General features: G+C 51.8%; 5 non-coding genes across 5 annotated transcripts; 2 read left to right on the top strand and 3 right to left on the bottom strand.

The window, feature by feature from the left end:
* The first annotated feature begins 1586 nt into the window (after positions 1–1586).
* On the top strand, positions 1587–1671 carry TRNAY-GUA (transfer RNA tyrosine (anticodon GUA)). Its single transcript is given in 2 exon segments — positions 1587–1623; positions 1636–1671. It is a non-coding gene; the product is annotated as a tRNA-Tyr (tRNA).
* A 1250-nt stretch (positions 1672–2921) lies between these two features.
* On the bottom strand, positions 2922–2995 carry TRNAN-GUU (transfer RNA asparagine (anticodon GUU)). Its single transcript has one exon. It is a non-coding gene; the product is annotated as a tRNA-Asn (tRNA).
* Positions 2996–14829: 11834 nt separating this feature from the next.
* On the bottom strand, positions 14830–14901 carry TRNAR-UCU (transfer RNA arginine (anticodon UCU)). The gene has a single exon. It is a non-coding gene; the product is annotated as a tRNA-Arg (tRNA).
* Positions 14902–15338: 437 nt separating this feature from the next.
* On the top strand, positions 15339–15423 carry TRNAY-GUA (transfer RNA tyrosine (anticodon GUA)). Its single transcript is given in 2 exon segments — positions 15339–15375; positions 15388–15423. It is a non-coding gene; the product is annotated as a tRNA-Tyr (tRNA).
* A 518-nt stretch (positions 15424–15941) lies between these two features.
* Positions 15942–16023, bottom strand: TRNAS-AGA (transfer RNA serine (anticodon AGA)). Its single transcript has one exon. It is a non-coding gene; the product is annotated as a tRNA-Ser (tRNA).
* Positions 16024–27627: the final 11604 nt, after the last annotated feature.

Here is a 27627-nt window from a genome sequence, read left to right on the forward strand (position 1 = left end):
CTGGCATTGTCCTGCATTAGGAGGAACCCAGGGCCAACCACACCAGGATATGGTCTCACAAGGGGTCTGAGGATCTCATCTCGGTACCTAATAGCAGTCAGGCTACCTCTTGCGAGCACATGGGGGTCTGTGCGGCCTCCAAAGAAATGCCACCCCACACCATTACTGACCCACTGCCAAACCGGTCATGCTGAAGGATGTTGCAGGTAGCAAGTCGCTCTCCACGGCGTCTCCAGACTCTGTCTCGCCTGTCACATGTGCTCAGTCTGAACCTGCTTTCATCTGTGAAGAGCACAGGGCACCTGTGGAGACTTTGCCTATCCTGGTGTTCTGTGGCAAATGCCAAGCGTCCTGCACGGTGTTGGGCTGTGAGCACAACCCCCATCTGTGGATGTCGGGCCCTCATGCCACCCTCATGGAGTCGGTTTCTAAACGTTTGTGCAGACACATGCACATTCGTGGCCTGCTGGAGGTCATTTTGCAGGGCTCTGGCAGTGCTCCGCCAGTTCCTCCTTGCACAAAGACAGAGGTAGCGGTCCTGCTGCTGGGTTGTTGCCCTCCTATGGCCCCCTCCACGTCTCCTGGTGTACTGGCCTGTCTCCTGGTATCGCCTCCAGGCTCTGGACACTACGCTGATAGACACAGCAAACCTTCTTGCCACAACTCGCATTGATGTGCCATCCTGGATGAGCTGCACTACCTGAGCAACTTCTGTGGGTTGTAGAGTCCGTCTCATGCTACCACGAGTGTGAAAGCACAACCAACATTCAAAAGTGACCAAAACATCAGCCAGAAAGCATTGGTACTGAGATGTGGTCTGTGGTCCCACCTGCAGAACCACTCCTTTATTGAGGGTGTCTGGATAATTACCAATAATTTCCAACTATTGTCTATTACATTTGCACAACAGCATGTGAAATTGATTGTCAATCAGTGTTGCTTCCTAAGTGGACAGTTTGATTTCACAGAAGTTTGATTTACTTGGAGTTATATTCTGTTGTTTAAGTGTTCCCTTTATTTTTTTGAGCAGTGTAGTTAATGTTAAAAAAAAATGTTTTGCGTTAGCCAGGAATCGAACCCAGGTCAACTGCTTGGAAGGCAGCTATGCTCACCACTATACCACCAACACTTGGACTGGAGGATGGTGTTTTTTTCTGGCTTCCATTGCTCTGCCTGGGGGAAGTACATGAAAGCTCGCAGGATATTTCCCATACAGCTCACATACAGCTCAGGTACTTTTTTTGATGGAGATTCTACAATCTTTTCTTTCTCCCCTATCACTTCTGGACTTGCTGCTTAGTTCCTTTCCATCATTCTAACGCCAATGTCTCACTGCTGTGTCTCTGCCATGTGGTCTAGCGGTTAGGATTCTTGGTTTTCATCCAAACGTCCTTGACTTGATTCCCAGTATGGGAAGTTGTTTTCCCTATTTTTTTGTTATTACCTTATTATTGTCACAGTCAGAATCTTATTGACCAGTAATTAATGTACATGTATAATATATTATAGAAATGTCCAGTATTATGTGACCCATAAACCTGGAGACACAGTGAGGTGATGACGGCAGGAGAGCTGCAGTACACAAGCCTTCGATAGCTCAGCTGGTAGAGCGGAGGACTGTAGTGGGGCACAGACATCCTTAGGTCACTGGTTCGATTCAGGTTCAAAGGACATTTTATTACTTATTGTTAGTATGGTATAATTATCTCCAGAATTAAGCAGCCACATTACTGGTGGGGTCACATTGGCCACAATATTAATTTTCCTTAACAATCCCTCCTCGCCGTCCGCTCTCCTGAAGTAGGGCTTCTATTAGGGTCATTACGGTTCTTCACTTACAGCGGATTATCCGGACAGAAGTTTCCTCCCTCTCTTCCTCCTCGTTTTTGCCTTTTTCGGAAGATGATGTTTTTAGCTCTTTGGCCTCGATTCATGATTGTGTTTTTCGGCTGTACCTCAGTCATTACTTACTTTGAGCCTTTTTTAAGTCTATTTCCTCTGTGTTCACCTGTTTTTTCTTCTGATCCCCATTGTGGGCGAGGTTTGGAGTTTCTACGTCAGGGGTGGGGAATCTTTTCTATTCCAGGGTCCATGTGGATATTTACACCATCCTTCGGGGGGGGTATAAATTACCCGCTATCTAAGTATGTCCTGACGTCCTCAGCGTTCGGTAGTGAAGACTGCGTACACGTGCTCACCGAGCGAGGAGACATTAACCGTCACAATACAGCTGCCGGCCCCAAGTACTGGGGTCCCCGGATATCTACCCGGGGGCAGATAAAAGGTCATCAAGGGCTGTAAATGTCCCACGGGCCTGAGGTTCCCCACCCCTGTTCCAGATGTTTTCGACTCATCCAATTGTCACTTTTTAAAAAGTCAACACATTTTTGTTAGAAGATGTTCTCCAGTCTCCCCATGGAGTGAATTTATGGACGTCTATAGTTTTTCTGCAAGTTTGGGGACATTTTAGCCGAACATGTCACTTTTTGCTCTAAAAAGACTCTTAGAAGAGAGAAAAGAAAAATGATAAATGATTTTGCAACAAAATGTAAGAACCGCCTGCGACACTGAAGAAACTGGCGCATAAGATACCAATGAATGGCGCAAGCCCAAAAAGAAAAGTGACTTTCTGTGAATGATTTACCAGGAGACAAGTGAAGCCGTGTCACTTGGTTGCTTGGTGGAGACAAAGGACTAGAACTCTGTTAAGGTCTCCACGTGCAGGTTTGTAACCTGCTGACTACATGAGAAGTTCTTCTGATGGACACTAATTACAGATCTGTGCCTTATAGGGGCTGTTTTGCTGGGTTCACGTTACTTGTATTCCAAAAATGCGAATTACATAGAATCCGTGAATTTTGTAAAATTATTAATTGACAACATAAAGCAATTTGGGTAGCTGTCCAAGCAAAAGACACCGACGTCCCTGGGTGGGCTTGAACCACCAACCTTTCGGTTAACAGGCGAACGCGCTAACCGATTGCGCCACAGAGACGTCTGTGCTCAGCAGCTCTGCCTGAACAGCAAATAACCAACATTTCCGCTCAGTGCACATTGTTCATTAGCGGCTGATGGTGACTATTGAGCTCCTGGGTCGGAGGACGACACCACAGAATCCTGGGAATTTCCTCTACATTCAGACATTCTCATTCTTATTCCAGTGACTTATGATCGCTCAGACGATGTCCTGGGAGGTTTCTACGTTTAGGTATCGGTGGTTCCTCTCTTGGGTTTTATAACACTGGATGATGTCGGGTTTTCATATGGACGGTCTTGGGTTCGATTTCTGGAAAGGGAAATTAAGTTTCAATTGTTCCCTGAGAAATTCTATAGTTGGATTTTGTGAATAAATATTGTAATTAACTAGAAAACAATATAACGGTATTGAATACATTTCATCACTGTCGTATTGTCTGCGAGCTTATAAAACTCCATCACAACTTTTATGTGATCTTCTTATATGGGCTTGATGTGTTTTTTGTTCCTTGTATCTTATTTTATATATGAAGGTCTATGGGAAAACAGTTTGAAGACAATCTCCTACAGCGCGTCTCGGACCCCGGGGGCCATTACAATATGTTTTTCTTTGAAATGCTGCAGCGTTTTAGAGTTAAACATACCTGGCTGAGATCATATGTAGCGCCCCGAGGGTTCGGCCGCTACAGGGGTATTGCACCTCAGACCAGAGGTGTGATATTCCACTCCCGGGTAAGGATGGAGTATGGACCAGGGCTCATTTAGCTGCATACAGCACACACACCCCATTTCCGGGGAACAGCTCTATGGTGCTCCCATTTATATATTTATGCAGGCACATCTGACTATGTCCCTGGCTGGAGTGGGGAGGGGGGAGGAAAACCCAGTGATGTAGGAGCAGATAGGGGTTGGGTTCTGAGCGTAGGTAGGGGCTCATTGGGTGCTGGTCACCTGAGCTCACACACAGAGGAGGAGGTATAAAAGGTGGGCACCATCTTAGTTCTGGGAGAAGTTCAGTGGAGAAGTGACAGGGAGCAGAGGCTCTGTAGGAGCTCTGCTCAGAAGGCAGGCCTAGAGAAAAGGCCGGGGCCAGAGAGGAGGAAGGAAGGAGAAGTAGGCCGAGGGAAGGGGGAGAAGAAGGAACAGGAAAGAAGGAGAAGAGACAGAGAAGTAGAAAGGCTGAGAAACAAGAAGGCAGAAGGGACCCTAAGAACCCACGAGATATCGGGTGAAGGGTCAGGCAGAAGAAGGGTACCGGATCCCAAGTTGGTGGAGGTAAATTATCCCTCAGCCAAAGACCGGAGTTCGTGATCATCTATTGGTGCGACCCCCCGCCAAACCTGCTAGGAAGGCACCAGATAGGATAGCGGGAAACGGGGCCCACGTTTGCCCGCATAGATCCGCAGCAGCTGGACAGAAGTTTGGTCACTGGTGGGGCATGAGCCAGGGAAAGGACAGAAGGGGGTCCTGTGCCATACTCCTGAATTGCCTGGGGGTTGACCGAGCTCCTCACTTGGTGGACGCAGCACGGCTCGGGCAGTCATTGCCGGCCAAAGTGACTCGGATAACAACTGTGAGTAAAAGACCCTGTACTGCATCACTGACCCTGTGTGATTTATGCTGCGCCTGCACGATCACCCCCAGCATCCACCTACACTGCCTCTGGTGACATCTGGGACTAGTGTCCTCCTGGGGATCTGCCATTGTTTCTTTGTGTTTGTTGCTTTCTTTTGTGATATTACATGTGTAATGGACGTTGAACGAGGTGGCACGGGGTGGTAGCCGTGGGCGAGTCTACTGAGCAACCTTCAGCGAGCACCTCGGCACCTCGCACATGAATAAATAGATAGAGTCAGTGCTTTTAAATAAAACCAACTTTACTGACAGATTGCAGTGTACAGGCAGGTGCAGCAGATATTCTCAGGCCCAGGTCTTATGCAGGGACAATAAGCCGTTTCTCTACTTTCCGACTCAGTTTATCACAGCAGGCAGACGCTCACCTTCAGCACACCGTCTGTCCTGGTTGTCGCTTGCCCTAGGGAAGCTGTGCTACTCGGATAAGGCTCCTATCCCTTTTCCACAGTCCCTGTCCTCTCTCGCTGTGCTACTCGGATATAGATATATACATGTACATCCCTTTTCCACAGCCTCTGTTCGGTCCTCAGCTCCTGCTGAGGGCTTTTGGCACTCTCTCTCCCGCGCACCTTCTAACCCTGGCCTGGGTCTATGGCTGCCGGACTCTGCTTAGTGCCTAGTCTCTGTCCTTGCATCCGTGCAACTTCTAACCCTGGCTCAGGTCTCTGGCTGCCGGACTCTCTGGTACTCACATGGACCCTTGATGTCTCGTGTACTGGCCTCTTCTCTGAGTGCATTTACACCATCACTGGTCCTTACTCATGGGCTTACGGCCCCACTGCTTCGACCTATCCTCGATCCCGACCTGTCATGAGCAGGTCCTCTCTCGTGGGCTTACGGCCCACACTGCCTCGACTCCTTCTTTGCGGGGACACCCCCGTCTTCACACAAGCTCCCTTTCTCTGGAGCTCTTCTTTGACACCTTGTCCTGGGCATGGCCGCCTGGACACTGCTCCTTGACTTCCTGTCTCCTGTCTCTAAGCTCACTGCCTCTGCTCCTCCCTGCTGCGCTCCTCCCCCGGCCAGCTCTGCCATGCTGCTGTAACTAGGCAACTACTGCACTGTACAATACAGGGAGAATACATAAAAGCATCAACATTACATTAGACATTACACTCACACGGGGACAACTACTGCTGCACGTGGGAATAATAACAGGGAAAAGTCCTTCTTAAAAGGGTGGTGGTGTCCATACCCCTTACACTCCTACCCTTCTTAAACATGGCCGTCCTCAGACATGCAGGGACCCTGTAAAGAAACACAGCATAAACACAGTCCCAATGTGCGCATCTTAAAGGGGTAACCCACACACATACATTCTGCTCCGGCGGAGTCGCAACGAGTCCACTGCTGTGAAGCATAGAAGTCCAAAACATGCAAAATCCAGCCTCACTTGACGAGGCAACAAAACAAAAGAAAGACCCCATGAAAAATCTCTTCCCCTTTAAAGGACAAAAATGTCCCTTTAAGAAATGCAAAAATTGCTGCAAAGTGTCCTTTGCATGCCCAACTGCATCCGGGCAAAGTCCATTACATTCCCTGTGTCTACAGGGACACGATTCCTTCTCCAACGATACTAAAGCATTTAAAGGGGTTACACACACGTGTGCCTGCTCCTGCAAGGCTACACCAATCCGGACCCCAGCGGCAATTGCTGAGGTCATCAAAGTCCAAGTCCATAACAGGCCTCCGATGTCGAGGCTCCAACTGGTATAAGGGAGAAAACAACAACTGCCATCGCAGCTTCACTTCGGTCCAGTTTGACCGGCTTCAACGCCCTCAACTTGCGGGGTAAAACCCTTTTTCAGCAAAGAAAAATTCTCTTCAACTGTCAACGGGCCTCACTGGAAGTATCAGGAGGGCTCGGCAACATCGGTCTTCCACTCAGATTCACTCTCCAACTTGCAAATGGCGACAGGCCACCTGCACTTCTCCACACGAGGATCCTCCTACCCCCATCGTGCTGCTTGGGGCGGGCGTTCTTCCTCTTTTCCCTCCATCTGCCGGCCTGCAGATAAAATTCTGGGGACTGCCTCCTTCTCTCAGGTCGTCCCCTCAGCACACACTTGCTATCGGAGGGCGGGCCACTTCTTTGCGCGCTTTCTCTGCCTCCCGAGGATTTCGCGCCACTGACCGCCATCTTCTTGTCAGTGTTCGGCGCCATCTTGGACCACAGCGTTGTCGCCACTGCAATGCGCCATGCGGGCACCGTCTCACAGGCCTCAGGGGTCCTCCCCACTAGTCCGGTGGGCACAGGACGTTTGGATACTATCCTGCCGACTACGCCAAGAGTAATACAGGTACTTTAGATGCAGTGACACAGAAACACAGAGCAGCCAGTACAGGGTTATTAAACAAGGGGGATTTATTGTAACAGGGTCAATCTCCATGCAGGGAGTAACAGGGCAATTATGGGGACAACAAGGGGAGTAGCTGGTAACAGTCTATAACCGAAAATCTACAGTTTCGCTAGATGTAGCAGAGTCGACATGGTTGTAATCGGCAGTTTTTCACTTAGCTGACTCTTGTTCCCCACAAGGCAGTTTCCGGCTGATGCCAGTGTTGTTTTCTTCTGGCTTCCCCACCTAAACATTGTTCTGTCTTCTGGCGGCAGCGGGCGGTTTCCGGTTTGACCTGCTGAGCCCCTAGTCCATAACACTGCACCTCACTTGCTCGGCTCCACAGACCCTGCATCTCTTCTCCCTCTAGTCGGGCTTGACCCCAACTGTCAACTCCCTGCTTTTCCACGCAAAACTCCTTTTTCTCCCACTTCCTGGAGACGCCCCCAGCTCCCCAGTCACCTGACTCCTGTGCTCACAGTCTGTCTTCCCCCTGCAACCAGAGGCACAGCCCCGGCAGTTCCGGATCCCTTGTTCTGAAAGTACTTACACCCAGGTCTTCCCCCTTTCAGACGCACAATGTCGGAGCAGTCACCACTCGGGGCCATTACTCGGCTGTTGTAGACCTCTGAACACTGAGACCTTGTAGTTCTCCAGTGATAGTCGCCTCGTACTGTAATAAGGAGTAGCTGGGGTAACTATGAGATCAGGAGTAAAAAGATTATAACAATTTGATTAAAAAATAAATCAGCGAAAGAAGCTTTGAAGGAACCAATCTCGCTACCTCTAGCATGCTAAGCCATTAATAAACATAAATGCTAATATACGATGGTCCCCAGCACTTATATACTTCTTTATGTGTTCTATTCTATACTGGAGTAGACACGCCACCTGATTTTCGAGGACACATCTTGCAGCAATAATGCTACCATTGTACTGACACCCATCATCTGCCACCTTAGTAAACTTGGGGTGCCATCACAGGACGAGCCTCCCTGACACTCTGACTTCTGTCACCCAGCTAGCTGCCTCACTGTCCTGCAGCTCCGTGCTACCATCCTACCCCACATCTATCCCCGCGAGCACCTGCTCATTGAGGAGCAAACTCCTTTCCATAATGTCTATGGTTCTCAATGTTGCCAGCTCTTCATTTATACCTGGTGGTATAAATGATGGTGATGGTCAGTGTGAAAGGGAGACATTATGGAGTGAGCCAGTGTAAAGGGGGACATTATGGAGAGGAGCAATATGGGGACAATATATAGAGTGTTATTGAGGGGGGGGGCATTATGGTGAGGGGCAGTGTGGGGGGACGTTATGGAGAGCGGCAGTGTGAGGGACATTATATAAAGGGGCAGTATGCTGAGGACATTATGGTGAGGGGCAGTGTGAGGGACATTTTATAAAGGGGTAGTGTGGGGGACTATTATGGAGGCCTTGTTGTGGGGATGTTTTGTGCAGGAAGCACTGTGAGGGGCAATTATTTATTCAGGGGCACAGCATAGGAGACATCTTTATTTATATGGCAGTATAATGATACTTTTATTTTTAAGGGCACCATGTCGGGATGTGCTGCTGAAGATGGAGAAGAGGCAAGTCTGCAGAGATGAGCTCTGGGTGCGGAGTCTCATCATGACATCTGTGCTACATGGAGACGAAAGTGATGGGAACAAGTCCAATCAGGGAAGATGTCACCTATAAGGTACCTGGATGCAAATATTTGCTTTTGTGATACTGACTACGTCTCATCAATACGGTGATTCTCTCATGGTCTGCAGTCTGATGATTGCTGGTAACAATAACTCCCAGTATCTCATTAACATTGTTGAGGACATAATGAGAATTGTAGGTTCATGTGATACAATTATGGGGATAGGCAAGATTTTTGCCGAAAAAACTTTGGTGAATCACCTGTGGGTTCATGTTGCTCCCCACATCCATAGATGAATTTTTCAGGGGTCAAGTTTTAAAATGAAGTCACTTGTGGGGGTTTTCTGCTGTTTTGGTCCTTAGGGGCTCTGCAAATGCAAAATGACGTCCACAATTTATTACAGTCAAAATTGTGCTTCAAAGGTCTAATAGCGCTCCTTCCCGTCCTGCCGTCTGGCCAAACAGTAGCTTCTGACCAAATGTGGGGTCCTGCTGTTCTCAGGAGATTGCTCAATACATTGTGGGGTCCACTGTTTCCTGTTATCTCTGTGAAAATGAAAAATTTGATGCTAAAGTAAAATTTTAGTGAAAAAAAATAAAATGTCATTTTTTCCTTTTGTTTTCCTATGAAGCACCTGAAGGGTTCATACAATTCCTGGATGTGTAATCAGGAGGAGCCACCAGGCTCAAAAAATGATGATCCAACAAAAGTATTTTATCAAAATATATGAATTTTATTATGCAATTACAATTACGTAATTTATAGGATAAACATACATAGGAACCACAAAGTGTATTAGAATGGCGCACATAGTGGAAGCAAAATGTCCATAGTCCTGTGAAAAATCATTAGGACTCCTGAGGGTAACTGATTGTATAGTATGGTAAAATGTGACACCACCAGGTGTCATAACAATGGTAGGTACTGTAATGCAGTGGCATTACTGTAATGGTCCTGTGTGTGTGAAAGGCATGAGGCCTGTTCCTGTGTGGGACACCGTGAGAGTGATGGCCTGGTGAAGCCTGGTGGACTCCTGGAGGGTGAAGCCTGGATCCTTGTGTGTGTGTAAGCGATGCCAGTAAGCCTTGGAGTGCCAGAGGCTTGGAAGATAAGCGACCAGGAAGGCAGAGCCTGGATCTGTGTGTATGAGAGATGCCTGTGGCCTTGGATGGGATAAGGGCTGGAGACCACGTTTGGTAAGCCTTAGAGCCACAGGGGTGGCGGACTGAAGCAGCTGTAACCCAGCAAAGGTAAAAACACTGCTTATTGTGGACATTTATGCTATTACCTTGCTGAAGGCTGTGACTGGAGCCAAGTGGGCCTGTCTGCCACTTGAGGCTCCTGGACATTCTATGTTTATGCCGGTGAGCCACTAAGATGGACTGTGTGATCAGCAGTTTATGAAGTGTAATAAACTGCTGGATGGTGAAATACCGGAAAACGTGGCTGGTGTGCATTAATTGACCCGGCGCAGCGAGTATCCCCCAGGATGATGACTAGCGCTGCCTTACATGTGGTTCGAGAATGCGGGCAACTGCAGCCCGGTTGCTAGGGGCAACTGCAGACCGGTTGCTAGGGCCTACTGCAGCCCGGTTGCTAGGGGCAATGGCGCAGGTCGACGAGTATGGATACAAGTATCTTGCTGTGACTCGGCGGGGTCACAAAGATTAAAGCATCTGGCTGCAACTCGGTGGGGTTGCGAAGATTGTCGTCGCACTCAAGCCTGGTTTGCTGTGGCTCGGCGGGCCACGAAATTTTTTTCGGGGAGAGCGGTATAAAGTGTCTAGTGTGTACAGCGATGGCCATGAATGGTGCAGTATCTCCAGACGGAATGGAAAAGGGGTTAAATGACCGTGTGCAATCGCTCTTCGGCATGATGGAGTGACCTGAAGAAATGTAGGAGCTGATAAAGATGGCTGTGAAAGGAGCAGCAAATGAGTCTGAAGCTGTTGAGAGATTGAAATGCCTGGTGGAGTCGCAGCAGCAGGCATTTGAGAAACAGCAACAGGCATTTGAGAAACAGCGACAGGACTCACATGAGGTATTTGAGAAACTTCTACAGGACATGGTGCAGGAACTGCAGGAGCTGTGGGCACCATATAGAATGGCGGCAGTGGACCATTCTTTGAACCTTCAGGGGGTGCCAGTGTTGTCCCAGAGTGCCCGGGGAGGTGGTAAGAGATATTGTCCTAAGACTATTGCTGATTTTTTTTGTAAAAATTCCCCTGCCGCTGTGGTTGTTTAAAAGGGGGCGGAGTCTAAAAAGGGGCGGATTTTCACAAGAGCGTAGAGTGTAGAAAACTGAAAATTGTTACTGGTTGTGGGTTGGTACCTCAAAAAAATGACAATGTGACCGTTGATAACGGGGTAGCTCCAGTAGAAGGGGGTGATGTCAAAGTGGGAGGTGACCTGTTAGTCCACAACACCATGGGGAGTGACACAGACCCCGCAGCTGACGGTCACACTACGGAAGTAGAAGGAGAGGTCAGTCAGGAGGGGATAGACGAGGTGAGAATGTCCCCCTCTCGTCGACGGCGCAAGGGCCACAAAAATGTTGCTCCTGTAGTCTTGACTGAAAGTGAAAATAAAGAAAATGTAATGCTGTGTGCCGTTGTTTCAAGTGTGGATCCTCCTTCCGAGGCAGAAGAGAAGGTGATGTTGCCAGTAGCAACCTCCGGTACGGTACCGAGTCAGAAGGATCGGACAGCCCTGGAAGAGGAGGCGGCCAGTCCTGACCAAGAGCTGGAGCCTATCAGGCAGCAGTGTCAGAGTGACGTGCAGCAACTATGGGAAAACCTGGAGATCGTGTCCTCAGACCAGCTGAGCCTGGAGTCTGAACAGCAGAAATTATACCAGGTAATGAGGAATTTACAGCGAGACCTGAAGGGAAGCAACGAGGAAATTAACCAGTGGAAGGAAATGTTGTACGAAATTAAAGAGGACCGCCACAAAATCAAGGGAGAGGTTTTGCAGTTGAAGCTTGAGAAGGAGACGCGGCAGGATGGAGTTTCTGGACGTGATCAGGAACTAGAACGACTGCGCGAACAGTTCAACCAGGAGCTGTGTAAATCCAAAAAGGAGTATGATGAACTCATGAGGGAGCTGCAGCAATTCCAGGACCAAGTAAAACCTCTAATGCAGGAGAAGGAGCGGCTGGAGGACTCTGTACCAGCGAGACCGGGAGCTATCCACCCTGAAAGAGGCAATAAAAGTTGAAGTGTCTGGTCACGACCATGAGGCAGAAAAGAGGCATGGAAAGTTCAGTGAGGAACTGCAACAGATTAAGAGAGATTTTGAAGATCTCCTCAAGGTTAAAGAAAAACTAGAGAAGGGTAAGGCAGATGCAGAGCAAGAGCGCCAAGTGGTTGAGACCACTCTGCAAGACACCCGTGGTGAAAATGGTGATCCCCGCAGAAAGACCTTAGGTCTGGAAGCTCAGGTGAAGGAGCTGCAGACGTTCTGTGATAATCTCCAGAGGGCAGAGATGTGCCTTAAGGAAAGGCTCAGCAAGATGGAAGCTAAGCCGGAAAAGATGGAGGAGTCCATCGGAGAAGCCACAGACCAGGGCCAGGAGTTGGCCGCTGGTGATGGGAGGTATGAAGCAGATACCTCCTCGAGTGATGGGAGTTCGGATGATTCGGTGGATGTAGGAGCCGAGATCAAGTAGCTCAAGGAGTCGCTACAAACCCATTGGAAGCAAGAGAAGCTTGAGAGACTGGCTGTTGAGAGCCGAGTGGGCGCATTGGAGACAGAGAGGTCTGATAGAACTCTACTGTTAAAGGAACAGTTGAAGCAGGAAGAGCTTCAGAGACGGGCCGCTGAGAGACGAGTGGCGGAGCTAGAGGAAGAAGTTTCCAGGCTCAAAAGTCGCCTGACAAAGTATCACTCAGTGAACGAGGCCTCCTTGGAGAAGGAAAAAGGCAAACAAGTTACACTCACTCCCTTAGACCATGAGAAGGTGGACCTGAGGAGAGCTAAGAGAGTGTTAACAGATGATCATTTGGAGACCACTGGTGAGACCAAAACGTCTCAGTACAAGTGTCTCGTAGATGTACCCGAGGATTTGAGGGAAGAATGCACCAGCGAGTCCGTGCATGCAGCGTTTAAGAAGGCCGTGGGAGCCTGTAAGGTATACTCGACCTCAGAAGCTAAACAGCTGGTGGTCCTGTCCACGACCGAAGTCACAGTGAAGAGGGTGGCGACCCTAAGTGACATGCACTGTCGATTTATTCGCACGAAGCGGTTTCTCCGGTTGAAGACGGAACAAGCCGCTAGACAACTGGAGCTGATGAGAAAAGCTCACAGTCTGCGGGAAGAGGTCATCCGGGTGCCTTATGTTCTGGTGAGAAAGCTCCTTGGGAGAAATGCAAATGATGGTAAAAAAATCTGGCGTGATGAAAGTAAGCAGTCCACGTGATCGTCAGGACTGGATACCAGATGAAGACGGCATGGTGTCATTCTCCGCTGTAGGAAAGGAGGAAAATCTTGCATATATACGTATGCTGATGGAGTACCGAGTGACCTACCTGCAAGAGGTAGAACAGCTGAATCTCGCTAGACTGCGAGTGGATAGACAGCATCGTCTGAGCAGCAGAAGATGGCAGCCGTCTAGAAATTGTGAGATCAGACAGAGAAAGGGCCCCCTAAATAGCAGAACAGCTACAGCTGAAGTTAGGGACCTTTCAAGATGTCCTGAGAGTAGTGGGTGTGGGTTTAGAGGTAGTGAGACCTCCAGTGACTCAGGTTTGGGTGGCCCATACAAATGACCCAATAGAGTGCGGGATAGTACGGAGTCGAACCGAACCTTAAATACCAGAGCATGTGAGTCACACTGCTGTATGGACCGCTGGGAGCGGGGGAGGCCTGACAGGGTTTCGACTGACCGCTGGGAGCGGGGAAGGTCTGACAAGGTTACGACTGACCGCTTGGAGCCGGGGAGGTCTGACAAGTTTACGACCCGGAAATGTGACTTGACGAAATCAGTGACAATGGCAGATAATAGGTCCCTGAGGAATGGGCTGATGTCGTTGACTAATGTTCCAGGGGCTGAGCAGCGCAATTGTCAAGTACATGATCTCTGTGGGTTATAAACTGTTTGTGTATATTATGTGTTCAACCCCACAAGTTTGAACAAAGGGGGGGATATGTAATGCAGTGGCATTACTGTAATGGTCCTGTGTGTGTGCACTGGATGGTTATATAAACCCTGGTAGATTTGAGACAGGTGTGAAAGGCATGAGGCCTGTTCCTGTGTGGGAAACCGTGAGAGTGAGAGGCCTGGTAAGGCCTGGTGAAGCCTGGTGGACTCCTGGAAGGTGAAGACTGGATCCTTGTGTGTGTGTAAGCGATGCCAGTAAGCCTTGGAGTGTAAGAGGCTTGGAAGATAAGCGTCCTGGAAGGCAGAGCCTGGATCTGTGTGTGTGAGAGATGCCAGTGGCCTTGGATGGGATAAGGGCTGGAGACCACGTTTGGTAAGCCTTAGAGCCACAGGGGTGGCGGACTGAAGCAGCTATAACCCGGCAAAGGTAAAAACACTGCTTATTGTGGACATTTATGCTATTACCTTGCTGAAGGCTGTGACTGGAGCCAAGTGGGCCTGTCTGCCACTTGAGGATCCTGGACATTGTATGTTTATGCCAGTGAGCCACTAAGATGGACTGTGTGATCAGCAGTTTATGAAGTGTAATAAACTGCTGGATGGTGAAATACCGGAAAATGTGGCTGGTGTGCATTAATAGACCCGGCGCAGCGAGTATCCCCCAGGATGATGACTAGCGCTGCCTTACAGTACATAATTAATACATACTTATACATCATGCACATCTTTGAGATATAATAAACCTGTTAATAACAGAGCCACCCTTCAGTCACTGCCACCTGTGCGCCAGCCCCGACGCACGTTTCGGCAAACGAGCCTTTGTCAAGAGGTATACTCCTTGTAAACCTTTGTAAACGGGATCTTGTTTGGGCACAAATTGCCATACAGAACCCTCAAAATTACTTCAAGACTCAAGTTGTCACAAAAAAAAACAGGTTTTGTAAATTTTGTACATTTCATTGAAATAATAACAAATTTTAAGCCTTCTAACATCATTACAAAATAAAAAGCGGATTAGAAAATGATGTGGAAGTAAAGTTGACATATGGTTGACAGAAGAGACTCGGGGTTTTCTTTCGAGCTCTATTTTTGGACAATTTATTATAGTTAATGCTAGAAAAAAAATGTTCTGCATTGGCCGGGAATCGAACCCGGGTCAACTGCTTAGAAGGCAGCTATGCTCACCACTATACCACCAACACTTGGACTGAAGGATGGTGTTTTTTTCTGGCTTCCATCACTCTGCCTGGGGGAAGTACATGAAAGCTCACAGGATATTTCCCATACAGCTCACATACAGCTCAGGTACTTTTTTTGATGGAGATTCTACAATCTTTTCTTTCTCCCCTATCACTTCTGGACTTGCTGCTTAGAACCTTTCCATCATTCAAACGCCAATGATTCATTAAGGTGTCTCTCCCATATGGTCTAGCGGTTAGGATTCCTGGTTTTCACACAGGCGGCCCGAAGATGTCTTTTTCTTTTTTTGGTTGTTACTTTCTTATTGTCACAGTCAGAATCTTATTGACCAGTAATTAATGTACATGTATAATATATTATAGAAATGTCCAGTATTATGTGAGCCATACACCTGGAGACGCAGTGAGGTGATGACAGCAGGAGAGCTGCAGTACACAAGCCTTCGATTGCTCAGCTGGTAGAGTGGAGGACTGTAGTGGGGCACAGACATTCTTAGGTCACTGGTTCGATTCCGGTTCGAAGGACATTTTATTACTTATTGTTAGTAGGGTATAATTATCTCCAGAATTAAGCAGCCACATTACTGGTGGGGTCACATTAGCCACATTATTCATTTTCCTTAACAATCCCTCCTCGCCGTCCGCTCTCCTGAAGTAGGGCTTCTATTAGGGTCATTACGGTTCTTCACTTACAGCGGATTATCCGGACAGAAGTTTCCTCCCTCTCTTCCTCCTCATTTTTGACTTTTTCGGAAGATGATGTTTTTAGCTCTTTGGCCTCGATTCATGATTGTGTTTTTCGGCTGTACCTCAGTCAATACTTACTTTGAGCCTTTTTTAAGTCTATTTCCTATAGGTGGCACTAGCGAGGTAGATTACTTCTATAATCGTATATTCACACAGAAAATGATTTCTACAACTGATCTGTCAGTCATACAGAAATGACAGGAGTAGTCCGTCCACCTACGACAGCCTCCTGTATACAACGGCCTCCCATTTTCAGATTAAATTAGTATTTTTTTTTTGAAAAATAAGATCTTACCCGTAGTCGGCAGGATTTGAACCTGCGCGGGGAGACCCCAATGGATTTCTAGTCCATCGCCTTAACCACTCGGCCACGACTACAGCTACATACACCAGATGTGGAGTCACCGGCTCACTATCTACACACACAGCGTTCTCTATTCTGAGGAGGAGACATTAGTGTCACCACCCAACTCCACAATGTGCTCCGAGGAGGAGACATCGATCCTACACGTGAGGTCCTGCCGGCAGCCATGTGATACCTTTGACGCACCCCTGGGCCTGTATCGCGCAGCGTTGCGCACGCGGGAGCTTACCCGGAGCCGGATCTGTTGAGGGTTGTAGTCTCGTGGCGGTGACCCGGTCCGTGCCCAGGGAGTCAGACTAAGTGGCGTTGTATTAGCGGTAGATGTTGGACGACTACGCCACCCGTTGAATGCAGCGAAGGAGCTGCCGCTGCAGGGCAGACCGCTGAGGCCGGTGGTAGGATTGTGCAGCGTGGTAGTATCACCCCCAACGGGAGTGGTATGGCCTCAGGGCAGCCGACATGGATGATGGGGGTAGCAGGAACCACTCGGATACGGTACGGTGTAGTTCAGGGTCTTTACTGGTGACAAAGATAGACCCTCCCGGAGTACTGGCTAGCGATTGGGGCCTGGTCAGTCCTTGAGCAGATGGGATCTCCCCTGGCCAGGCGGAGTTGTAGGCCTCCCAAACTAACGATACTCTTCTGGCTACCTTGCTAGAAGCGAGTATAAGTAGCCCACGTCCCTGAGTGTACCGTGTGGTGCTCACCCGTATGGCCGGTGACTCGGGGCCTTCTAGTAGCTTCCGCTCCACGACGGCGGTGCTGGTCCCATGCGTGTGACCGTGCCTTCGGGTTTCTTGGCCAGAGGACCTGAAATCCCCTGCCTGACGGATTCTGCTGCTGGGTAGGAGTTAGTCCCCACAGCCTCGGACTCCGGGTCCGGTAAGAAATCTTCTCAGTCAGGGCGAGCTCTGCAGCTGCCAGCCCCTGACTCTTTGTAACACTGCTCCCACAGAGCTCCTGTTGTTTCTTCCTATGCTGCTTCTCTTCTCTACTTCTGGCATGGCCCAGGAGCTGGGCCCAGCCGGAGCCACAGCTCCCTGTCAGCCCTCCTGGCTCAACTCTCCCTCTGAACTCTCTAACCCTGCCTCAGCCCCAGGTTTATATAGGGGAAGTTCTTCCCCTCCCAGGACTGGGCAGGAGGTGTGGCATGCATAGGATCCCTGACCAAGAGACCTCCCACCTGCTCTCAGACATAATATCTCTATCACTGTGGCAACCAGACCCCTGGGGTGTCACATTCCCCCCTAGTGAAATTTAGTACTCCGGGACTAAACATATTTTTAGAAAAACATAACAAGGTATAAACAATAATAATACAATAAGAAAAACACATAAAGATGGTTACGGCGTGTCCGCAACCGGGTGCAGTCTTTGAAGAAAACAAAGGTGTCCATTTCACCAAAACAGGGAGACGTAACCAGGTAGGGGTCTGTCCTGCCCCGAGTCCTTAACAGTCTTTTAGTCCATCCTGGGTTACGTTCCACTAACTGTACAAAGGATTCCCGGTAAATCCACCAAGGACTCCTATAAATTACTAGAAACACATAATTATTTACAGGATATGGCCGCTCTCAGTCCTCGGCCAGTGGGGATAAGGATTGGCTGCTCACAGTCCTCAGCCTGGTAAGGGATAGGGGATGGCTGCTCACAGTCCTCAGCCTGGTAAGGGATAGGGACACACGGGGAACAATTCACTAATCCCAACGGGGACCATATTTTAATTAGCAGCAGTCCTTGTACCCTAACGGGTAACTATGTACAGCTCTTTATTCACGCTACTTCCCTTCAGTAGCTATGTCCTGTTTGTGCTCCCTCCTGAGGGTAGTCCTCAGACCCGTCCGGGTCCTCTTGGCTTTCCTCGTATTGGTAGTACTGCAGCTCCTCCTCGGTTAGCTGGGTTAGTATCTCTGCGACAGTCCTCCCCCCAGGTGGCCAGGACTTTACCTCCCTTTGGGCTGCCCCGGTTAATTGGGCCACCAGGATGCTCACTTTTTGCTCCTCTGTGAGGGGGTACACCTGGAAGAGGCTATCCAGCTTTTCTCTAAAGTTATGCAGGGTATGTGACTCCCCTGAGTACTGGGGTAGCCAGGCTGCCCCCGGGATATAGGGCATGGTGAAAGGCATGACCGCAACAGCGGTGGCGCTGGCGGGGGTTGAAGCGGTGAAGCTCTCCTCCGTATCCGGCATCCTTCTCCCCCCTAGTGGACCGTCGCCTACCTTGCGATGATCCTCTTCCGTAGGCCGCGGCTCCGCAGTGGATCTTCAGGGTTGAGGACCTTCCGTCGCGCTCCTGTGACGTCGGCGTCTGCTGGGCTCCTTCCAGGACCTTACGCAACGTCCGGACGTGAGGCGGGGCTTCAGTTCTCGCGCGCTTTCGGAGTCCACGCCCCTCTTCTTCCCGCGCGGCGTCCTCAAGATGGCGTCCAACGGCGGGAAAACTCCACGGAAGGCGGGAAGAAGGCTGAAAATGGTGCCGGATGGCGGGAATCTTCACCGATGGCGGGAAGAAGGCTGAAGATGGCGCCGGATGGCGGGAATCTTCACCACTGGTAAGTTTGAACAGTCTTTTTCAGGCACGCAGTACCCGGTGGTTGCGGGCACGAGATCCTGCCGACTACGCCAAAAGTTGACGCACCCCTGGGCCTGTATCGCGCAGCGTTGCGCACGCGGGAGCTTACCCGGAGCCGGATCTGTTGAGGGTTGTAGTCTCGTGGCGGTGACCCGGTCCGTGCCCAGGGAGTCAGACTAAGTGGCGTTGTATTAGCGGTAGATGTTGGACGACTACGCCACCCGTTGAATGCAGCGAAGGAGCTGCCGCTGCAGGGCAGACCGCTGAGGCCGGTGGTAGGATTGTGCAGCGTGGTAGTATCACCCCCAACGGGAGGGGTATGGCCTCAGGGCAGCCGACATGGATGATGGGGGTAGAAGGAACCACTCGGAGACGGTACGGTGTAGTTCAGGGTCTTTACTGGTGACAAAGATAGACCCTCCCGGAGTACTGGCTAGCGATTGGGGCCTGGTCAGTCCTTGAGCAGATGGGATCTCCCCTGGCCAGGCGGAGTTGTAGGCCTCCCAAACTAACGATACTCTTCTGGCTACCTTGCTAGAAGAGAGTATAAGTAGCCCACGTCCCTGAGTGTACCGTGTGGTGCTCACCCGTATGGCCGGTGACTCGGGGCCTTCTAGTAGCTTCCGCTCCACGACGGCGGTGCTGGTCCCATGCGTGTGACCGTGCCTTCGGGTTTCTTGGCCAGAGGACCTGAAATCCCCTGCCTGACGGATTCTGCTGCTGGGTAGGAGTTAGTCCCCACAGCCTCGGACTCCGGGTCCGGTAAGAAATCTTCTCAGTCAGGGCGAGCTCTGCAGCTGCCAGCCCCTGACTCTTTGTAACACTGCTCCCACAGAGCTCCTGTTGTTTCTTCCTATGCTGCTTCTCTTCTCTACTTCTGGCATGGCCCAGGAGCTGGGCCCAGCCGGAGCCACAGCTCCCTGTCAGCCCTCCTGGCTCAACTCTCCCTCTGAACTCTCTAACCCTGCCTCAGCCCCAGGTTTATATAGGGGAAGTTCTTCCCCTCCCAGGACTGGGCAGGAGGTGTGGCATGCATAGGATCCCTGACCAAGAGACCTCCCACCTGCTCTCAGACATAATATCTCTATCACTGTGGCAACCAGACCCCTGGGGTGTCACACTTTCATCTGGTGACATCTGGGACTAGTGTCCTCCTGGGGATCGGCCATTGTTTCTGACGCGCCCCCTGGGCCAGCGTTGTTTGGGGGATACCCGGAGCCGGATCGGATGGGGGGTTGTAGTCTCCGAGTGGCGGTGACCCGGTCCGTGCCCAGGGTGTCAAGCTCAGTGTGTGGCAGTCCTTATAGATGTTACTAGATGTTCTTTTGTGTCGACTACGCCACCCGTTGAATTGCGGTCAATACGGCCGCCGCTGCAGCAGGGTCCGCTGAGGCTGGTGATGTGTGTGCAGCTCAGGTAGTATAACCCCCAACGGGAGGGGTATAGCCTCAGGGGGTCAGGTGTAGAGGATGGTGGTTGTGGAGGTGCAGTGAGGACGGTAATGAGACACAGAGTCGGGCTGTGCAGTTCAGGGTCTTTACTTACTGCTGTTATTCTGGTCACTCCGGCCTTGAGCGACCACCCGAGCCGTGCTGCGTCCACCAGGTCCTGGACTCGGCCAACTCCCAAGTAATTCTGGAGCGTGATCCTGAGCTCCCTTTCTGACGTTCCTTCTCTCTGGCCTTCCCTACCAGGGATCCACCTAAGTCCGGCTCCCTCGGGCCTCTTGTTGGTAAACCCTTGTCTCTGGGTTCCCTGACCCTATTCTTGGTCTGCCTTCCGGGTGGATTTAGTGGGTGGTCGTGGCAGATCCTGCCCACGACCTCCGGTCTCTGGCTGAGGATTAGTGCCCTCCACCAGCTTGGGATCCGGTACCCTTACGCCAACTCTTCACCCTCTGGTCTAATTTTGGGATCTTGGAGTTCTCTCTTCTCCCCCTCTGGGTCCTTCTTTCTCCTCTCTCTCTCTGGGCCTGGCTGAGCTTCTCTGCTCTGCTCCTCAGGTTACACTCTGACAGACTGACCAAACCTCTACAAAAGACCCTGTTCTAAGATGGTTCCCACCTTATATACTCCCTCTATGTGTGAGCTCAGGTGACCAGCACCCAATGAGCTCCTAGCACTACCCAGACTGCTCCCCCTATCTGCCCCTACACTACTGGGATGTTCCACCCCCCTCCCACTCCAGCCAGGGACAGACACTGTCGTACCTGCACATTTCTCTAGTGGGAGTACCATCGATCTGTCCCCCGGAAATGGGATGTATGTAGTGCATGCAGCCTACTGAGCTCAGTTCCACACTCCATCCTTACCCGGGAGTGGAATATCACACCTCTGGCTGAGGTGCAATACCCCTGTAGCAGCCGAATCCTCAGGGTGCTACATTCCCCCCTGGTAAATCACAGCACGTCCCCGGGCTGTTAAAGATAAAAACATCCAAAACATACAATTATTTTTCATAAACATCAACATATAAACATATAAAACATCATATATATCATCAGCAATAAAACGTTTTCATAAATAACATTCCTGTAAACATTCCTGTCTCTGGTTCCTCCGGTCACAGTGCAACTTGTGACCGGGTAAAGTGCGACAGTCTCTTGAAGAAAAACGGTTTTCCCATAAAACCAGGAGGGGGCGCTTTAGGAAGCGCAACTATATACAAAGGGGATATGGCCGCTCTCAGTCCTCGGCCAGGTATTAGGAACTAGGGACACACGGGCATCAGTTCACACTTTGTCCCAACGGGGAACATATTTTAAATAAGTAACAGTTCTTGGTACCCCGACGGGCAACTTTATACAGTCTCTCTCTACCGTACTTCAACGACGGCGTCCTCCTGCTCTTTCTTTGGATTTAGACCCGTCCGGGTCCTCCTGCTCCTCCTCACCCCGCAGCTCCTCCTCCGTCAGGCGATGTACATGGAGGGCGTAGGGTCCTTTGGCACACTTGTGCCGGGTGAAGGTGACCTCGTCCCCTACATACAGGTCACGACCTCTGTGTCCCTCCGGCAGATGGCTTTCTACGTCTCTGCGGGTCACAAAGACGTCGCCGGGGGTATGATGGTCTCTAATGAAGCCCCACCCATGCTGCATGTTGAATTTTATCACAGTCCCGGTGGAAGGGGGACCATGAGCTGCACGGGGATTCCTCCTGGTCCGGCTCTTCTGCTCCGCGCTTCTTATCTGCATCTGCTGTTCCCGGACCCGCCTCTCTCTCCGCTCCCTCTCGAAGACCTCGAGCTGCTGGCGGCAGCACTCTGCACGCTCCGCTGCGGCCGCCCGAGTCTCCTGAGTGAACCCCATGAGGTCTTCTCCGGTGGGGTCCCACTCAAACTGTGCCTCCTCCAGCGGGGGCGAGGTCCTCTTTACGGGCTTCGGAGCCGGAATCAGGGGCTCGCACATGGGCCTTGCCTTTTGGAGTTCCAGCTGAATATACTCCTGGGGCCATATGAAGGGCTGCCCATCCGGGCACGTATGCTGGGCGAATAGATCTTCACCCAGGTGCGGCACTCTAGATGTTGAGGGCGCGTTGATGGTAGCGGCACCCGGGTTAACCAGGCCTTGCGACCAGGCCTGGGGCACCTTAAAGGCAAAGGGCACCGTAAGAACGGCGGCGCCCTGGGTTATTCGGCCCTGCGACCAGGCCGGTGGCTCCGCGGAGGTAGGGGGCGCTGTTGGAATGGCGGCGCCCGGGTGTACTAGGCCTTGCGACCAGGCCGGTGGTATTTCCTGCTTGGCCACGCCCGAGGTCGAGGCGTGTGACGTCACAGGGGTCGCGGCCGCGGTTTCCGGTTGAGGCCTAGTCGGCGGCGGTGACGATGCAGCGACGGGCACGGCAGGGGGAACTTCGGGCTCTGCGACGGGGAGCTGGGACAGGTACACGGTTTCTCGGCTCGGGGTAGAGACGTCCCCTTTACCTGCCTCCGTCCGTTCAGCTCCCTTCTCGGCGCCGTCTCCGGCCTTCAGTCCTCCTGCACCATCCTCAGAGGCGGTCTGTCTCCTCGTCTCGGGTGGCGTGCTCCGCTGTCGGGTTTCGGTCTGCTGGGCCATCTCTCGGCTCCACTCCGCCAACGTCTCTCGCTGTACCCGGGCCATCCTCCGTGCGAGGCTCTCCAGCGCAGTCTGTGCACACTCCCGGTCTCGGGGGAGCTGTGCCAGGACCTCCACTAGGCCTAGTGGGGTTGTGGCTTGTAGCAGGCTCCTGACCACTGGGTCGGTGCTGCCTGACTCTCCCTCCATCTCCGGGTAGGCTTTCTCTGGACTCCTCTCCAGACTTCTTGTCTCCGGGTGCGCTCTCTCCAGACTGCTCCAGGCGACACCCATCTTTGCTCTCTTGTTCTGTCTCCGCCCACATTGAGGGTGGTCCCGGGGCAACGTGTGATTGTCAGTTCCAGGGGCAGTTCTCTCACGCTGATGGACACTTCCAGCATCACAGTCTCTGTTGGTGGGCGCGGTTTCCGCTTTTGGCGCCATTCTTCGACCTGGCCCACGATGGGAGGTGGCCTCTTGCCACCCTCTGGCACGCCCATAATGGCATCCGCCCTTCCAAGGCGGGAAATCTTTGGAAATGGCGGGAATCGTCTCCCAGTGGCGGGAAACTCCATGGATGGCGGGAAAAAGCTGCAAATGGCGGACAACCGGCGGGAAACGACCTGTGATGGGGTCCGTTGGCGGGGACCCTCCGGAACCGGCGGGAGACTTCTTTTTGAGGTAACGGTGAACTTTTTTTCAGGCACGCAGTACCCGGTTGTTGCGGGCACGTGATCCTGCCGACTACGCCAAAGTTGACGCGCCCCCTGGGCCAGCGTTGTTTGGGGGATACCCGGAGCCGGATCGGATGGGGGGTTGTAGTCTCCGAGTGGCGGTGACCCGGTCCGTGCCCAGGGTGTCAAGCTCAGTGTGTGGCAGTCCTTATAGATGTTACTAGATGTTCTTTTGTGTCGACTACGCCACCCGTTGAATTGCGGTCAATACGGCCGCCGCTGCAGCAGGGTCCGCTGAGGCTGGTGATGTGTGTGCAGCTCAGGTAGTATAACCCCCAACGGGAGGGGTATAGCCTCAGGGGGTCAGGTGTAGAGGATGGTGGTTGTGGAGGTGCAGTGAGGATGGTAATGAGACACAGAGTCGGGCTGTGCAGTTCAGGGTCTTTACTTACTGCTGTTATTCTGGAGCGTGATCCTGAGCTCCCTTTCTGACGTTCCTTCTCTCTGGCCTTCCCCACCAGGGATCCACCTAAGTCCGGCTCCCTCGGGCCTCTTGTTGGTAAACCCTTGTCTCTGGGTTCCCTGACCCTATTCTTGGTCTGCCTTCTGGGTGGATTTAGTGGGTGGTCGTGGCAGATCCTGCCCACGACCTCCGGTCTCTGGCTGAGGATTAGTGCCCTCCACCAGCTTGGGATCCGGTACCCTTACGCCAACTCTTCACCCTCTGGTCTAATTTTGGGATCTTGGAGTTCTCTCTTCTCCCCCTCTGGGTCCTTCTTTCTCCTCTCTCTCTCTGGGCCTGGCTGAGCTTCTCTGCTCTGCTCCTCAGGTTACACTCTGACAGACTGACCAAACCTCTACAAAAGACCCTGTTCTAAGATGGTTCCCACCTTATATACTCCCTCTATGTGTGAGCTCAGGTGACCAGCACCCAATGAGCTCCTAGCACTACCCAGACTGCTCCCACTATCTGCCCCTACACTACTGGGATGTTCCACCCCCCTCCCACTCCAGCCAGGGACAGACACTGTCGTACCTGCACATTTCTCTAGTGGGAGTACCATCGATCTGTCCCCCGGAAATGGGATGTATGTAGTGCATGCAGCCTACTGAGCTCAGTTCCACACTCCATCCTTACCCGGGAGTGGAATATCACACCTCTGGCTGAGGTGCAATACCCCTGTAGCAGCCGAATCCTCAGGGTGCTACATTTCTTTGTGTCTGTTGCTTTATTTGTGATATTATGGGTGTAATGGACGTGTAACGAGGTGGCACGGGGTGGTAGCCGTGGGCGAGTCTACTGAGCAACCTTCAGCGAGCACCTCGGCACCTCGCACATGAATAAATAGATAGAGTCAGAGCTTTTAAATAAAACCAACTTTACTGACAGATTGCAGTGTACAGGCAGGTGCAGCAGATATTCTCAGGCCCAGGTCTTATGCAGGGACAATAAGCCGTTTCTCTACCTTCCGACTCAGTTTATCACAGCAGGCAGACGCTCACCTTCAGCACACCCTCTGTGCTGGTTGTCGCTTGTCCTAGGGAAGCTGTGCTACTCGGATAAGGCTCATATCCCTTTTCCACAGTCCCTGTCCTCTCTCGCTGTGCTACTCAAATATAGATATATATATATGTACATCCCTTTTCCACAGCCTCTGTTCGGTCCTCAGCTCCTGCTGAGGGCTGTCGGCACTCTATCTCTCTCCCGCGCACCTTCTAACCCTGGCCTGGGTCTATGGCTGCTGGACTCTGCTTAGTGCCTAGTCTCTGTCCTCGGATCTGCGCACCTACTAACCCTGGCCTGGGTCTATGGCTGCCGGACTCTGCTTAGTGCCTAGTCTCTGTCCTCGGATCCGCGCACCTTCTAACCCTGGCCTGGGTCTATGGCTGCCGGACTCTGCTTAGTGCCTAGTCTCTGTCCTCGGATCTGCGCACCTTCTAACCCTGGCCTGGGTCTATGGCTGCCGGGCTCTGCTTAGTGCCTAGTCTCTGTCCTCGGATCTGCGCACCTTCTAACCTTGGCCTGGGTCTATGGCTGCCGGACTCTGCTTAGTGCCTAGTCTCTGTCCTCGGATCTGCGCACCTTCTAACCTTGGCCTGGGACTATGGCTGCCGGACTCTGCTTAGTGCCTAGTCTCTGTCCTCGCATCCGCACACCTTCTAACCCTGGCCTGGGTCTATGGCTGCCGGACTCTGCTTAGTGCCTAGTCTCTGTCCTCAGATCCGTGCACCTTCTAACCCTGGCCTGGGTCTACGGCTGCCGGACTCTGCTTAGCGCCTAGTCTCTGTCCTCGGATCCGCGCACCTTCTAACCCTGGCCTGGGTCTACGGCTGCCGGACTCTGCTTAGTGCCTAGTCTCTGTCCTCAGGTCCGTGCACTTCTAACCCTGGCCTGGGTCTATGGCTGCCGGACTCTTCTTGGTGCCTAGTCTCTGTCGTCAGATCTGCGCACCTTCTAACCCTGGCTCAGGTCTATGGCTGCCGGACTCTGCTTAGTGCCTAGTCTCTGTCCTCGGATCTGCGCACCTTCTATCCCTGGCTCAGGTCTATGGCTGCCGGACTCTGCTTAGTGCCTAGTCTCTGTCCTCTGATCTGCGCACCTTCTAACCCTGGCTCGGGTCTCTGGCTGACGGACTCTGCTTAGTGCCTAGTCTCTGTCCTCGGATCCGCGCACCTTCTAACCCTGGCCTGGGTCTATGGGTGCAGGACTCTGCTTAGTGCCTAGTCTCTGTCCTCGGATCCGCGCACCTTCTAACCCTGGCCTGGGTCTATGGGTGCCGGACTCTTCTTAGTGCCTAGTCTCTGTCCTCGGATCCGCGCACCTTCTAACCGTGGCTCAGGTCTCTGGCTGCCGAACTCTCTGGTACTCACATGGACCCTTGATGTCTCATGTACTAGCCTCTTCTCTGAGTGCATTTACACCATCACTGGTCCTTACTCATGGGCTTACGGCCCCACTGCTTTGACCTGTCCTTGATCCCGACCTGTCACGAGCAGGTCCTCTCTCGTGGGCGTACACCCCCGTCTACCTACAAGCTCCCTTTCTCTGGAGCTCTTCTTTGACACCTTGTCCTTTGCATGCCCAACTGCATCCGGGCACAGTCCATTACATTCCCTGTGGCAACAGGGACACGATTCCTTCTACAACGGTACTAAAGCATTTAAAGGGGTTACACACACGTGTGCCTGCTCCTGCAAGGCAGCACCGATCCGGACCCCAGTGGCAATTGCTGAAGTCATCAAAGTCTAAGTCCATAACAGGCCTCCGATGTCGAGGCTCCAACTGGTATAAGGGAGAAAACAACAACTGCTATCGCGGCTTCACTTCGGTCCAGTTTGACCAGCTTCAACGTCCTCAGCTTGCGGGGCAACACCCTTTTTCAGCAAAGAAAAATTCTCTTCAACTCTCAACGGGCCTCACTGGAAGTATCAGGAGGGCTCGGCAACATCGGTCTTCCACTCAGATTCACTCTCCAACTTGCAAATGGCAACAGGCCACCTGCACTGCTCCACACGAGGATCCTCCTACCCCCATCGTGCTGCTTGGGGCGGGCCTTCTTCCTCTTTTCCCTCCATCTGCCGGCCTGAAGATACAATCCTGGGGACTGCCTCCTTCTCTCAGGTCGTCACCTCAGCACACACTTGCTCTCGGAGGGCGGGCCACTTCTTCGCGCGCTTTCTCTGCCTGCCGAGGATTTCGCGCCACTGACCGCCATCTTCTTGTCAGTGTTCGGCGCCATCTTGGACCACAGCGTTGTCGCCACTGCAATGCGCCATGTGGGCGCCGTCTCACAGGCCTCAGGGGTCCTCCCCACTAGTCCGGTAGGCACAGGACGTTTGGATATGATCCTGCCGACTACGCCAAATGTAATACAGGAACTTTAGTTGCAGTGACACAGAAACACAGAGCAGCCAGTACAGGGTTAATAAACAAGGGGGATTTATTGTAACAGGGTCAATCTCCATGCAGGGAGTAACAGGGCAATTATGGGGACAACAAGGGGAGTAGCAGATAACAGTCTATAACCGACAATCCACAGATTGGCTAGATGTAGCAGAGTCAACATGGTTGTAATCGGCAGTTTTACACTTAGCTGACTCTTGTTCCCCACAAGGCAGTTGCCGGCTGATGCCAGTGTTGTTTTCTTCTGGCTTCCCTGCCTAAACAATGCTCCGTCTTCTGGCGGCAGCGGGCGGTCTCCGGTTTGACCCACTGAGCCCCTAGTCCATAACACTGCACCTCACTAGCTCGGCTCCACAGACCCTGCATCTCTTCTCCCTCTAGTCGGGCTTGACCCCAACTGTCAACTCCCTGCTTTTCCACGCAAAACTCCTTTTT

Source organism: Phyllobates terribilis, unplaced genomic scaffold, assembly GCF_046119375.1.
Source record: "Phyllobates terribilis strain yellow unplaced genomic scaffold, ASM4611937v1 Scaffold_3__8_contigs__length_932513732, whole genome shotgun sequence".
Lineage (NCBI taxonomy): Eukaryota > Metazoa > Chordata > Amphibia > Anura > Dendrobatidae > Phyllobates > Phyllobates terribilis.